A 16,419-nucleotide genomic window follows, 5' to 3' on the forward strand; every position below is an offset into this window, starting at 1 on the left:
GCTAGAGGTGCGTTCACGGAGACGCTATCAACGCTACTGCGCACATATTGTATATAATCAGAAATGGTGTATGTTACGTGAACTATAGAATTGAAACTTGAGTCGAGGTAGAGGAACGATTGTGGACGTTTACGTTCGTGATCCGAATGTACTACGGTAGTACCGAAAGAACAGTAATCGCCAGGTATGGCTTTCCCATAATTTTTCGATGCTTTTAGGAATCGCATTAAAAAGACCAGCGCTTTTACCAGAGATGAAACGGGAGATTGCTCATGGCATTGTCCTAAAATAATCCTTGCCGGTAGGCGGCGCTGATGTTTGTTAGAAGTCGAAAATTCCATAAAACCACTAACGTCATCTGTCGGACGCGAATGGAAAGCACTTTGTTAGGCACACACACCATTACTGTGGTGCGAATGCGTGTGCAACCTCCTTCGGTTACCATCGCTCAGCTTCGGACATCTTCGCTATACATCGAGTTCGAGAGAGAACGGCATAGTTTTATCGGATCTCTCTCTCCCTCTCGATCTAACTTTCGTTTAGCCGAAGAGCCGAGTAAAATTCCTTTTCGTCCTGCTAGGCCAGGCGATAGAGCATTTTTGCATGACATAAATACTAACAGCAAACCGCCTGTGCGATTATATAGAAGGGGGTGCGTAGATTAATGGCTATTTTAAATCTCTATTGACTGGCCTATTGAGGCTTCTGCTCTTAATCGTTGCAAGCATTAACACACACACATGCGTGCAACTACGTTAATTATTAATTATCAACATATTATAATTCTTCGCAGGGTCAAAACTATTCTTAAATTTAAAATTTCTATGAAAGAATGACAAAAATATATTTTTCTAGGAAGGTAATTTTTTCGAGGTACCTTCTCTCCTCTAGATCCATTGCTTTTTGCTAAATCAGGGGCACCTCGCGAAGGCTATTGCAATGGTCTTGAACGGAGCAGAGGCTATGTTTGTTCCTTTTTGCTTGATTTAAGTTTTAATTTATTTTTAATATACAAATAATTCATATATATTTAGAAAGAAAAAGGCAAAAACGAACAAAACTCATTGCGCGTAACTCCGTTCCTGAGCATGTTTGCTCTTACCCCCTGGAAGGGAGGGGAAGGGTAATAAAATTTGGAAATGGGAACCTGAAAAAGAAAGCCTACCTATCACCGAAAGCTATAACGCCTACCTATAGTACGCAAAGCTAAAAAGCCTACCTATATCGAAAAGCTAAACCTGAAAGAAAATACACACGCACGCAAAATATGATAACACAATTGAAGAACCTGAAAAGAAAACACACGCACGCAAAATATAATAACGTAAACGAAGAACCTGAAAAGAAAACACACGCACGCAAAATATAATAACGTAAACGAAGAACCTGAAAAGAAAACACACGCACGCAAAATATAATAACGTAAACGAAGAACCTGAAATGAAAACACACGCACGCAAAATATATTAACGCAACGAAGAACCTGAAAGAAAAAAACACACGCACGCAAAATATAATAACGCAATGAGAACCTGAAAAGAAATCCTGCCTAACACCGAAAGCTATAATGCCTACCTAAAACGCAAAGCTAGGGGGCCTACCTATATCGGAAAGCTAAACCTGAAAACACAAGAAAAAAAGAAAAATATGGTTTTAACCGAAGAAGGACCGATTGGAAGCTACCGGTAGCTTCTCTCGGTCATTCTTAGGTTAAATAAATAAAATCCACAGTTTTACCCGTGGGACTCACTCGTTCGGCGAAAATCCAACGATGGTCGAGCTGCAGTCTGCGGGAGATGACGACGATGACGGAAACGGCACTCCCGATATTTAAATAATTGTATTATTTCGACGCGGCGCGACGCGCACTTTTTAAACGAGACTACATACGCGACGCGGATATTTAAACAAATTAAAAATCGCGGACGCGGAAGATTAAAAATTGCACTCGCGACGCGAAAGTTTCAAACTGTACTGCGAAAAATCGGGTTTAAAAATTCACTCCGCGACGCGGATGTTCGATTCGCGCACTTACACCTCAAAGTGAGGTCGCCCACTATAACAAAAAGAAACAAAAAGAACTCCATGTTATTAAATTCTATCTATTTGATTGTAATTGGATGTTTATTTCTAGCTTGAAAAGAAAAATAATGTACTTACAGGCTATGAGAGTCCTTGAGGCTGTTGCCCTTGGCCGCTGCATCCACCAAAACGATGCACTACCACAACACTCGCGCCGCGCACTGTCTTTATTTTCGATTTTTTTTCGAACGTAAATACTTTAATTTTAATCACACTATGCATATTTCACTATTGTATTCATTTAATTAAACCCGCACTGCGAAAAATATCCTCAATTAATGAATCATTTTTCATTATAACAATGGTTAAGTTTCGTTAATATAACAAATAAATTCATCGATTTAATAACGAATAGTTCATTACGTACTAAACTATTCGTTAAATGAATCAATGTATTTCTTATATTAACTCACTTTTTTCATTCTTATAACAAAAACTTGTTCAATTATTTCAGTATTTTATGTGGGGTATAATTAAAGAATCACAATAATAAAACTACACTTGTGTGATTAAAATAAAGTATCTTTAATTATTATTATTCGCGAATAATTAACTGGTTGTCGATGATTACGACGAAAAAAAAACCGGCGCGCGCGATTCACCGACAACCACCACGTGTAGATTCGGAAACTGAACTGCCACTTTTGACAAGCAACGTGCTCGTCCAGAAGTGACGTAATCGAATCTGATTGGCTGGAGATTTGGCTACGCCAATCAGTGCGATTACTGACTTTCGGTTTGGATGATTTAAAGATGGGAGCCATTTTGGATTTAAAATGGCGACTGCTGATTAATTATCTGCATTTTTATAACCAATCAGCGATCAGCATTCTAAATTCAGCAAACAATTAAGCATTAAGCGTGTTTAGACAGTTTAGCACTGTGATAGCGCTGCTTAAAATTAAAATGCGCCATGATTGATCTCGAATTAACAGAATTGACCAATCATAATATAGCGTTAAGGTATTTGGATTGCTAATAAAAATGATTTTCTTAAAATGAAACCAGGCTAGCAATTGGCTAGTTTTACTGGCAAGTCCATTTAGGCAGACACTATGCAAAAAGTATCAGGCAAACGCCGCATAAAGCTAAAATTATTCTTAATTTTGTGGCTTGTCCTTTCATAGAATGAAAAAAGGCCTATTTATTCTTAAAGGGATCCTTCAGGCTCTCGTCGTAAGCCGCAATAATGAAAAGATGAAACGACTTGAATGTTAATCTACACATAACGTCGTATCATTGCCCAAAAGTTTCAACTTAATAGGTGCTTTCGAGGATTCCCTTAAAAATAGACAGAAAATAAATTTTATACATAGGCCAGGCGATAGAGCATTTTTGCATGACATAAATACTAACAGCAAACCGCCTGTGCGATTATATAGAAGGGGGTGCGTAGATTAATGGGTATATGTTTTTCACTCGAGTTTCGTGTCCGGCTAATTGTTATAAACAATTTAATGCCAAAAAATCGCATTTTTTTCAGTTTTTTGCTTGTAACTTTTTATCTAATGGAGCAATCTTAATGCCCCCAGGAAATAAAATGTAGAGCATTAAAATACGAAGAGATTGCCGGGTCAAAAGTCCTGATCGGATAATTAGCAGCGGAGAAAAATCGGAAAAACCGGAAAATTAGGCGTTTTTTCAAAAATTCATAACTCGGCCATTTTTTGAGCTGGAGCACCGGGCTTTTGGGAAAAAGTAGAGAATTGTAGGTAGTTTATGTGTGCAAAACCCTATTACTGTGAAACAATTACTTTAGTCACAGCAGCAGTTTGAATTTTCGAGAGCGCGATTTTCGAGCGAGGCTGTATGAAATTCTGTTGGGGTGATTTTAATTTTGAAACCAGATTTGAAAAGTTGACATCGTGCCCTACAAAACTGCAATTTCAGTTTTTCGATAAAATGCTTGTAAGTGGGTGAAAAAGCTACGTAAAGTCGGCGAAAAACGGCCGAGCGCGCTCGCGCGGTCGAGGAGTGGAGGACCGACCGGCGGCGGCGGGGAAGATATATGCGCGCTCGGCCGTTTTTCGCCGACTTTACGTAGCTTTTTCACCCACTTACAAGCATTTTATCGAAAAACTGAAATTGCAGTTTTGTAGGGCACGATGTCAACTTTTCAAATCTGGTTTCAAAATTAAAATCACCCCAACAGAATTTCATACAGCCTCGCTCGAAAATCGCGCTCTCGAAAATTCAAACTGCTGCTATGACTAAAGTAATTGTTTCACAGTAATAGGGTTTTGCACACATAAACTACCTACAATTCTCTACTTTTTCCCAAAAGCCCGGTGCTCCAGCTCAAAAAATGGCCGAGTTATGAATTTTTGAAAAAACGCCTAATTTTCCGGTTTTTCCGATTTTTCCCCGCTGCTAATTATCCGATCAGGACTTTTGACCCGGCAATCTCTTCGTATTTTAATGCTCTACATTTTATTTCGCGGGGGCATTAAGATTGCTCCATTAGATAAAAAGTTACAAGCAAAAAACTGAAAAAAATGCGATTTTTTGGCATTAAATGGTTTATAACAATTAGCCGGACACGAAACTCGAGTGAAAAACATATACCCATTAATCTACGCACCCCCTTCTATATAATCGCACAGGCGGTTTGCTGTTAGTATTTATGTCATGCAAAAATGCTCTATCGCCTGGCCTATGTATAAAATTTATTTTCTGTCTATTTTTAAGGGAATCCTCGAAAGCACCTATTAAGTTGAAACTTTTGGGCAATGATACGACGTTATGTGTAGATTAACATTCAAGTCGTTTCATCTTTTCATTATTGCGGCTTACGACGAGAGCCTGAAGGATCCCTTTAAGAATAAATAGGCCTTTTTTCATTCTATGAAAGGACAAGCCACAAAATTAAGAATAATTTTAGCTTTATGCGGCGTTTGCCTGATACTTTTTGCATAGTGTCTGCCTAAATGGACTTGCCAGTAAAACTAGCCAATTGCTAGCCTGGTTTCATTTTAAGAAAATCATTTTTATTAGCAATCCAAATACCTTAACGCTATATTATGATTGGTCAATTCTGTTAATTCGAGATCAATCATGGCGCATTTTAATTTTAAGCAGCGCTATCACAGTGCTAAACTGTCTAAACACGCTTAATGCTTAATTGTTTGCTGAATTTAGAATGCTGATCGCTGATTGGTTATAAAAATGCAGATAATTAATCAGCAGTCGCCATTTTAAATCCAAAATGGCTCCCATCTTTAAATCATCCAAACCGAAAGTCAGTAATCGCACTGATTGGCGTAGCCAAATCTCCAGCCAATCAGATTCGATTACGTCACTTCTGGACGAGCACGTTGCTTGTCAAAAGTGGCAGTTCAGTTTCCGAATCTACACGTGGTGGTTGTCGGTGAATCGCGCGCGCCGGTTTTTTTTTCGTCGTAATCATCGACAACCAGTTAATTATTCGCGAATAATAATAATTAAAGATACTTTATTTTAATCACACAAGTGTAGTTTTATTATTGTGATTCTTTAATTATACCCCACATAAAATACTGAAATAATTGAACAAGTTTTTGTTATAAGAATGAAAAAAGTGAGTTAATATAAGAAATACATTGATTCATTTAACGAATAGTTTAGTACGTAATGAACTATTCGTTATTAAATCGATGAATTTATTTGTTATATTAACGAAACTTAACCATTGTTATAATGAAAAATGATTCATTAATTGAGGATATTTTTCGCAGTGCGGGTTTAATTAAATGAATACAATAGTGAAATATGCATAGTGTGATTAAAATTAAAGTATTTACGTTCGAAAAAAAATCGAAAATAAAGACAGTGCGCGGCGCGAGTGTTGTGGTAGTGCATCGTTTTGGTGGATGCAGCGGCCAAGGGCAACAGCCTCAAGGACTCTCATAGCCTGTAAGTACATTATTTTTCTTTTCAAGCTAGAAATAAACATCCAATTACAATCAAATAGATAGAATTTAATAACATGGAGTTCTTTTTGTTTCTTTTTGTTATAGTGGGCGACCTCACTTTGAGGTGTAAGTGCGCGAATCGAACGTCCGCGTCGCGGAGTGAATTTTTAAACCCGATTTTTCGCAGTACAGTTTGAAACTTTCGCGTCGCGAGTGCAATTTTTAATCTTCCGCGTCCGCGATTTTTAATTTGTTTAAATATCCGCGTCGCGTATGTAGTCTCGTTTAAAAAGTGCGCGTCGCGCCGCGTCGAAATAATACAATTATTTAAATATCGGGAGTGCCGTTTCCGTCATCGTCGTCATCTCCCGCAGACTGCAGCTCGACCATCGTTGGATTTTCGCCGAACGAGTGAGTCCCACGGGTAAAACTGTGGATTTTATTTATTTAACCTAAGAATGACCGAGAGAAGCTACCGGTAGCTTCCAATCGGTCCTTCTTCGGTTAAAACCATATTTTTCTTTTTTTCTTGTGTTTTCAGGTTTAGCTTTCCGATATAGGTAGGCCCCCTAGCTTTGCGTTTTAGGTAGGCATTATAGCTTTCGGTGTTAGGCAGGATTTCTTTTCAGGTTCTCATTGCGTTATTATATTTTGCGTGCGTGTGTTTTTTTCTTTCAGGTTCTTCGTTGCGTTAATATATTTTGCGTGCGTGTGTTTTCATTTCAGGTTCTTCGTTTACGTTATTATATTTTGCGTGCGTGTGTTTTCTTTTCAGGTTCTTCGTTTACGTTATTATATTTTGCGTGCGTGTGTTTTCTTTTCAGGTTCTTCGTTTACGTTATTATATTTTGCGTGCGTGTGTTTTCTTTTCAGGTTCTTCAATTGTGTTATCATATTTTGCGTGCGTGTGTATTTTCTTTCAGGTTTAGCTTTTCGATATAGGTAGGCTTTTTAGCTTTGCGTACTATAGGTAGGCGTTATAGCTTTCGGTGATAGGTAGGCTTTCTTTTTCAGGTTCCCATTTCCAAATTTTATTACCCTTCCCCTCCCTTCCAGGGGGTAAGAGCAAACATGCTCAGGAACGGAGTTACGCGCAATGAGTTTTGTTCGTTTTTGCCTTTTTCTTTCTAAATATATATGAATTATTTGTATATTAAAAATAAATTAAAACTTAAATCAAGCAAAAAGGAACAAACATAGCCTCTGCTCCGTTCAAGACCATTGCAATAGCCTTCGCGAGGTGCCCCTGATTTAGCAAAAAGCAATGGATCTAGAGGAGAGAAGGTACCTCGAAAAAATTACCTTCCTAGAAAAATATATTTTTGTCATTCTTTCATAGAAATTTTAAATTTAAGAATAGTTTTGACCCTGCGAAGAATTATAATATGTTGATAATTAATAATTAACGTAGTTGCACGCATGTGTGTGTGTTAATGCTTGCAACGATTAAGAGCAGAAGCCTCAATAGGCCAGTCAATAGAGATTTAAAATAGCCATTAATCTACGCACCCCCTTCTATATAATCGCACAGGCGGTTTGCTGTTAGTATTATGTCATGCAAAAATGCTCTATCGCCTGGCCTAGCAGGACGAAAAGGAATTTTACTCGGCTCTTCGGCTAAACGAAAGTTAGATCGAGAGGGAGAGAGAGATCCGATAAAACTATGCCGTTCTCTCTCGAACTCGATGTATAGCGAAGATGTCCGAAGCTGAGCGATGGTAACCGAAGGAGGTTGCACACGCATTCGCACCACAGTAATGGTGTGTGTGCCTAACAAAGTGCTTTCCATTCGCGTCCGACAGATGACGTTAGTGGTTTTATGGAATTTTCGACTTCTAACAAACATCAGCGCCGCCTACCGGCAAGGATTATTTTAGGACAATGCCATGAGCAATCTCCCGTTTCATCTCTGCTTTTACTTCGCGCACCTAACTCACTCGCTTGCTTCGTTCGTATGTATATACTACAACTATAAATTGAATCGTGTGTGCTTTCAGCTATAGTGTATAGTAATCATTTTCCATGTTAAATTACAGAGTGAAGCTAGCTGAACCATACACGATTCAATTTTCCACTGATTTCCTACTGTGCACTACATACACCATAGGAAATTGATTCGGTGACCTTTCAGTTAACTTCACTTCGTACTTTCTCTACGAATTTCAAAGACGGCGATCAATTTTCCACAGTGTCTATACACTATTAAAAAAACTTATAAAAAACTTCGTCTGAGCTCGGTAAATTTCGTTATACACGTCAGATGTAAGCGGGAACTATAAATAGTATAAATGCAGACATTTGTTTAACAGAACATCATTTATTATAACATGCAGATGTTTTAAAATATTTATTAACTACATTTTTTATTGTAAATTAATTGCAAAACAGCATATATAATGACGATATTCACTTACAAAAGAATTATTTTTAAACGGCACTACGCGACACGAATTTTTTAAATGTCACTACACGGCGTGGAATTTTTAAACGCGCATTCATTTTAGAATAAGATCGTCTAATGAATAACAAATATTATTTTATTAAACTGTAGTGAGTTCATTTTATAGTTCATTTAACTTCAAAATAAAATGATGAGAATTATGGATTAAGAGAGTCTTTGAGTCTTCTACTTTTAATCGTGCAAGCACTAAACACGCACACGCGTGTGCTGCACACTGACAATTTTTACGAGTTTTCTAATTATTACACTTCTTTTACAAATGAAAGCTTTTATTTTCATCACATACAGTATTTCATTAAATTATTGTATTATATAAAATCAATAATAATGAATGAAAATTTACTTAAAATTAATTAAACTGTAACAAAATAATTTATTTTAATTAAATTTACATAGATTTATTAAAGAGCGGTAAAATTTTATTAACATAATAATAAAATAGCACGTATTTGATGAAAATAAAACACTACATTATTTTTAATCGCGACTAATGCGAAATAAATGTCAGTGATTATAAAAAGAAACAGCGCGATTTACTGACAACTCATACGCGGAAATTTGATAGATAAACTGAAACTCGCGCTTCAAAAAAATACCATCCGGTACAGGTACTACTCGTTAAGATTCTTTTTCACTGGCTTTTAAAACGCTAAATTTGCCATATGATATAAAATTGTTAACATTGCAATGTATTAGCATAAGTATTTTCGAAAAAATGGTCAATCCGTACTTGGCAAAATAATCATTTTAAAAGTTGGTGAAAGAGATCCTACTCATACCGATAGCAGTCGCAACTGATTTGCGGAATATCTCAAATTGCAACCAATCAGGTGCGATTGCTAATTAACCCGCCCACAATAAGCGATACCTGTTCCGCATAGCCCTCTCGCGTAGCGGGTACATCAACTCAGTTATCAATTATCCGCGTACCGGTCGTCAGTGGATCCCGCGTTGTGGTTTTTCGTAACCACTGAGTACTGACATTTAGTTTAAATTAGTCGCGATTAAAAATAATTTAATGTTTTATTTTCATCAAATATGAGCTATTTATTTTATAATATTAATAAAATTGTGCCGCGTTTTATAAAATTTAAATAAATTTAATTAGTTTTTATTATTTTTATACAAACAATTTAAATTTATTTAAGATTTTATTAATTATTATTAATTTCTAAATAAATTTAAAATTCTGGTTAAAATTTTTTAATAGTGTTGTGCAATTATAAGTATTCGGCATTGGTGACAATAAATTGTTTAAAAATTAAACTTAACTTTTCTATATAATTTCCGCATATTTAATTATGTCAAGAGGGAAATTTAAGTAATGCAGTTGGGATATTTTAATAGAATATATAGTAATGAATGCAGTGTGTGATGAAAATAAAAGCTTTTATCTGTGTGTAATTCGCGTAATAAATAGAAAATTTGTGACTACAGTCAGTGCGGAGCTTGTCTATTGTGTATGTGTGTGTGATTGCTGCAGCGAATAAAGACAAGCCTCAAAGACTGTTAAAGCCTGCCAGTTTAACTTTAATTATATTAAAGTTAAATAAATTAAAATTAACTCTATAAAACTACATGCAATAATTTATTTCTGTTACGGTTAGCGACTTCACTAAAGAGTGAGAGAGCGCGTTTAAAAATTTCACGTCGAGGAGTGTCGTTTGAAAAATCCGAGTCTCGTAGTGTCAGTCGATAAGTGCTCGTCGTGGAGTGCGGTTTTCCAGAGTAGTATACCTTAAAATAAAACTCGCGTCACGAAATGCCGTTTGAAAAATCCGAGTTTCGAAGTGTCAATCGATAAGTGTTCGTCGCGCAGTGCGGTTGTCCCGCGTAGTATACGTTGAAATAAAATTCGCGTCGCGCAGTGCCGTTTGAAAAATCCGAGTTTCGAAGTGTCAGTCGATAATTGTTCGTCGCGGGGTGCGGTTCTCCCGCGTAGTGTACGTTTAAAAGAAATCGCGTATCGCACTGCTACTTTAAAAATCCGAGTCTGTAGTGTCAGTCATGAATTGCTCGACGCGTAGTGCGGTTGTCCCGGTAGTGTACGTTTAAAAGAAATCGCGTAGCGCACTGCTACTTTAAAAATCCAAGTCTCGAAGTGTCAGTTGTGAAGTGCTCGTCGCGTAGTGCGGTTCTCTCGCGTAGTGTTCGTTAAAAAGAAATCGCGTAGCGCATAGCTGCTTTAAAAATCCGAGTCTGTAGTGTCAGTCGTGAACTGCTCGTCCCGTAGTGCGGTTGTCCCGGTAGTGTACGTTAAAAAGAAATCGCGTAGCGCACTGCTACTTTAAAAATCCAAGTCTCGAAGTGTCAGTTGTGAAGTGCTCGTCGCGTAGTGTTCGTTAAAAAGAAATCGCGTAGCGCATAGCTGCTTTAAAAATCCGAGTCTGTAGTGTCAGTCGTGAACCGCTCGTCGCGTAGTGCGATTCTCCCGCGTAGTGTACGTTTAGTAGAAATCGCGTAGCGCACTGCTACTTTAAAAATCCAAGTCTCGAAGTGTCAGTTGTGAAGTGCTCGTCGCGTAGTGCGGTTCTCCCGCGTAGTGTACGTTCAAAACAAATCGCGTAGCGCACTGCTGATTTAAAAATCAGAATCTGTAGTGTCAGTCTTGATCTGCTCGTCGCGTAGTGCGGTTGTACCGGTAGTGTACGTTAAAAAGAAATCGCGTAGCGCACTGCTACTTTAAAAATCCAAGTCTCAAAGTGTCAGTTATGAAGTGCTCGTCGCGTAGTGCGGTTCTCTCACGTAGTGTTCGTTAAAAAGAAATCGCGTAGCGCATAGCTACTTTAAAAATCCGAGTCTGTAGTGTCAGTCGTGAACCGCTCGTCGCGTAGTGCGGTTCTCCCGCGTAGTGTACGTTTAAAACAAATCGCGTAGCGCACTGCTGATTTAAAAATCAGAATCTGTAGTGTCAGTATTGATCTGCTCGTCGCGTAGTGCGGTTGTACCGGTAGTGTACGTTAAAAAGAAATCGCGTAGCGCACTGCTACTTTAAAAATCCAAGTCTCAAAGTGTCAGTTGTGAAGTGCTCGTCGCGTAGTGCGGTTCTCTCACGTAGTGTTCGTTAAAAAGAAATCGCGTAGCGCATAGCTACTTTAAAAATCCGAGTCTGTAGTGTCAGTCGTGAACCGCTCGTCGCGTAGTGCGGTTCTCCCGCGTAGTGTACGTTCAAAACAAATCGCGTAGCGCACTGCTGATTTAAAAATCAGAATCTGTAGTGTCAGTCTTGATCTGCTCGTCGCGTAGTGCGGTTGTACCGGTAGTGTACGTTAAAAAGAAATCGCGTAGCGCACTGCTACTTTAAAAATCCAAGTCTCAAAGTGTCAGTTGTGAAGTGCTCGTCGCGTAGTGCGGTTCTCTCGCGTAGTGTTCGTTAAAAAGAAATCGCGTAGCGCATAGCTACTTTAAAAATCCGAGTCTGTAGTGTCAGTCGTGAACCGCTCGTCGCGTAGTGCGGTTCTCCCGCGTAGTGTACGTTTAAAAGAAATCGCGTAGCGCACTGCTACTTTAAAAATCCAAGTCTCGAAGTGTCAGTTGTGAAGTGCTCGTCGCGTAGTGCGGTTCTCTCGCGTAGTGTTCGTTAAAAAGAAATCGCGTAGCGCATAGCTGCTTTAAAAATCCGAGTCTGTAGTGTCAGTCGTGAACTGCTCGTCGCGTAGTGCGATTGTCCCGGTAGTGTACGTTAAAAAGAAATCGCGTAGCGCACTGCTACTTTAAAAATCCAAGTCTCAAAGTGTCAGTTATGAAGTGCTCGTCGCGTAGTGCGGTTCTCTCACGTAGTGTTCGTTAAAAAGAAATCGCGTAGCGCATAGCTACTTTAAAAATCCGAGTCTGTAGTGTCAGTCGTGAACCGCTCGTCGCGTAGTGCGGTTCTCCCGCGTAGTGTACGTTTAAAACAAATCGCGTAGCGCACTGCTGATTTAAAAATCAGAATCTGTAGTGTCAGTCTTGATCTGCTCGTCGCGTAGTGCGGTTGTACCGGTAGTGTACGTTAAAAAGAAATCGCGTAGCGCACTGCTACTTTAAAAATCCAAGTCTCAAAGTGTCAGTTGTGAAGTGCTCGTCGCGTAGTGCGGTTCTCTCACGTAGTGTTCGTTAAAAAGAAATCGCGTAGCGCATAGCTACTTTAAAAATCCGAGTCTGTAGTGTCAGTCGTGAACCGCTCGTCGCGTAGTGCGGTTCTCCCGCGTAGTGTACGTTCAAAACAAATCGCGTAGCGCACTGCTGATTTAAAAATCAGAATCTGTAGTGTCAGTCTTGATCTGCTCGTCGCGTAGTGCGGTTGTACCGGTAGTGTACGTTAAAAAGAAATCGCGTAGCGCACTGCTACTTTAAAAATCCAAGTCTCAAAGTGTCAGTTGTGAAGTGCTCGTCGCGTAGTGCGGTTCTCTCGCGTAGTGTTCGTTAAAAAGAAATCGCGTAGCGCATAGCTACTTTAAAAATCCGAGTCTGTAGTGTCAGTCGTGAACCGCTCGTCGCGTAGTGCGGTTCTCCCGCGTAGTGTACGTTTAAAAGAAATCGCGTAGCGCACTGCTACTTTAAAAATCCAAGTCTCGAAGTGTCAGTTGTGAAGTGCTCGTCGCGTAGTGCGGTTCTCTCGCGTAGTGTTCGTTAAAAAGAAATCGCGTAGCGCATAGCTGCTTTAAAAATCCGAGTCTGTAGTGTCAGTCGTGAACTGCTCGTCGCGTAGTGCGATTGTCCCGGTAGTGTACGTTAAAAAGAAATCGCGTAGCGCACTGCTACTTTAAAAATCCGAGTCTGTAGTGTCAGGCGTGAACTGCTCGTCGCGTAGTGCGGTTGTCCCGGTAGTGTTCGTTAAAAAGAAATCGCGTAGCGCATAGCTGCTTTAAAAATCCGAGTCTGTAGTGTCAGTCGTGAACTGCTCGTCGCGTAGTGCGGTTCTCCCGCGTAGTGTACGTTTAGTAGAAATCGCGTAGCCCACTGCTACTTTAAAAATCCGAGTCTGTAGTGTCAGTCGTGAACTGCTCGTCGCGTAGTGCGGTTGTCCCGGTAGTGTTCGTTAAAAAGAAATCGCGTAGCGCATAGCTGCTTTAAAAATCCGAGTCTGTAGTGTCAGTCGTGAACCGCTCGTCGCGTAGTGCGGTTCTCCCGCGTAGTGTACGTTTAAAAGAAATCGCGTAGCGCACTGCTACTTTAAAAATCCAAGTCTCGAAGTGTCAGTTGTGAAGTGCTCGTCGCGTAGTGTTCGTTAAAAAGAAATCGCGTAGCGCATAGCTGCTTTAAAAATCCGAGTCTGTAGTGTCAGTCGTGAACTGCTCGTCGCGTAGTGCGGTTCTCCCGCGTAGTGTACGTTTAGTAGAAATCGCGTAGCGCACTGCTACTTTAAAAATCCAAGTCTCGAAGTGTCAGTTGTGAAGTGCTCGTCGCGTAGTGCGGTTCTCCCGCGTTGTGTTCGTTAAAAAGAAATCGCGTAGCGCATAGCTGCTTTAAAAATCAGAATCTGTAGTGTCAGTCTTGATCTGCTCGTCGCGTAGTGCGGTTGTACCGGTAGTGTACGTTAAAAAGAAATCGCGTAGCGCACTGCTACTTTAAAAATCCAAGTCTCAAAGTGTCAGTTGTGAAGTGCTCGTCGCGTAGTGCGGTTCTCTCGCGTAGTGTTCGTTAAAAAGAAATCGCGTAGCGCATAGCTACTTTAAAAATCCGAGTCTGTAGTGTCAGTCGTGAACCGCTCGTCGCGTAGTGCGGTTGTCCCGGTAGTGTACGTTAAAAAGAAATCGCGTAGCGCACTGCTACTTTAAAAATCCAAGTCTCAAAGTGTCAGTTGTGAAGTGCTCGTCGCGTAGTGCGGTTCTCTCGCGTAGTGTTCGTTAAAAAGAAATCGCGTAGCGCATAGCTACTTTAAAAATCCGAGTCTGTAGTGTCAGTCGTGAACCGCTCGTCGCGTAGTGCGGTTCTCCCGCGTAGTGTACGTTTAAAAGAAATCGCGTAGCGCACTGCTACTTTAAAAATCCAAGTCTCGAAGTGTCAGTTGTGAAGTGCTCGTCGCGTAGTGCGGTTCTCTCGCGTAGTGTTCGTTAAAAAGAAATCGCATAGCGCATAGCTGCTTTAAAAATCCGAGTCTGTAGTGTCAGTCGTGAACTGCTCGTCGCGTAGTGCGGTTGTCCCGGTAGTGTACGTTAAAAAGAAATCGGGTAGCGCACTGCTACTTTAAAAATCCGAGTCTGTAGTGTCAGGCGTGAACTGCTCGTCGCGTAGTGCGGTTGTCCCGGTAGTGTTCGTTAAAAAGAAATCGCGTAGCGCATAGCTGCTTTAAAAATCCGAGTCTGTAGTGTCAGTCGTGAACTGCTCGTCGCGTAGTGCGGTTCTCCCGCGTAGTGTACGTTTAGTAGAAATCGCGTAGCGCACTGCTACTTTAAAAATCCGAGTCTGTAGTGTCAGTCGTGAACTGCTCGTCGCGTAGTGCGGTTGTCCCGGTAGTGTTCGTTAAAAAGAAATCGCGTAGCGCATAGCTGCTTTAAAAATCCGAGTCTGTAGTGTCAGTCGTGAACTGCTCGTCGCGTAGTGCGGTTCTCCCGCGTAGTGTACGTTTAGTAGAAATCGCGTAGCGCACTGCTACTTTAAAAATCCAAGTCTCGAAGTGTCAGTTGTGAAGTGCTCGTCGCGTAGTGCGGTTCTCCCGCGTAGTGTACGTTTAAAAGAAATCGCGTAGCGCACTGCTGATTTAAAAATCAGAATCTGTAGTGACAGTCGTGAACTGCTCGTCGCGTAGTGCGGTTGTCGCGAGAAGTGTACCTTAAAAAGAATTCGCGCAGTGCCGTTTAAAAATCATTTTTTCGCGAGTGCATAACGTCAGCGTCCTCATCTCCATCGTCATCATAAACGCCATTATCATCGCCATCAACATCACCATTCCCATCTTCGGTATTATCGCAGAATATGTATGAATTGTGGCTGGGAATTCGCTGAATGAGTGAGTCCCACGAGTAAAACCGTGGAAATTTTTTTTATTAACTAAAGAATGACCAAAAACCTATCAGTAGGTTACAGTTGGCCATTCTTCGGTTAAAATCATTTCTTGTTTTGTTTTTAATGTTTTTCAGATCCTCCGTATCGTCTATTACTATTTTGCGCGTATTTTCTGTTTTTCATTAGGTTTAGATTGGCGTTATATGTAGGCTCTTTAGCTTAGTGAATTAGATAGTCATTATAGTTTTCGGTATTAGGTAGGGTATCATTTTCAGGTTTCTTAATTCCTTTTAAAATAAAGGGAATCACCTCAACTTCAATTTCCACGGAGATTCTATCTTCCCACATGTCCAGTTCAACTAATAAAGGCACATCTTAATTGAATTAACGTTCACTCTCTCGAGAGAAAGATGCATCTCATTTAATAACTACAATCAAATACCATTTTCCCTTTTTTTTATAATCGTATGTTTTTGGTAGAATCTTCGTATTAAATACCATTTTTGCCAGTTCTTGAAATTCCAAATTATAAAATGAAATATGGAAATATTTTTTTTGAAAAACCTTCCATATTTCAGGTTAAATACTCGTTTTTCAAATTTTATTAACATTTCTTATTTTCAGGTGGAGTGGAAGAGGACTATTCCTAGTGGCAAAACTGTCCAATATCGATATATATTCGATATGGAATTCATACCAACCCTGTACCCTTTTCTCCATCAGTTGGAGAAAGACAAACCATTATTTGGAGTCAAACCGTCATCAGAGGAGGACGTACTGACAAATATCCTAATTATTTTTCTACTTTTCATACTTGCTTAATTTTTTTAAGTTTTAAGAGGGACAAGTATAGGGCAAGGCTGTCAACGAGTAAAGCTTAATTACCTGTCCGTTTACTTAAGTCCACATTTATTTAAATAATTTCAATGATAGGCAAATTTACTTTTATTACTTTCATTAATTGTTAATTCAAGTACAGGTGTTTATTGAGAAGTGGACTCTCGAGTGTCAACTGGCTCGGGCTGATCCTCCTTCAACGACTATCAACCCTTACTTACT

This window comes from Prorops nasuta, unplaced genomic scaffold, assembly GCF_024137725.1.
Source record: "Prorops nasuta isolate Cenicafe-Biocafe unplaced genomic scaffold, Cenicafe_Pnas_1.2 PNAS00018, whole genome shotgun sequence".
Classification (NCBI taxonomy): domain Eukaryota; kingdom Metazoa; phylum Arthropoda; class Insecta; order Hymenoptera; family Bethylidae; genus Prorops; species Prorops nasuta.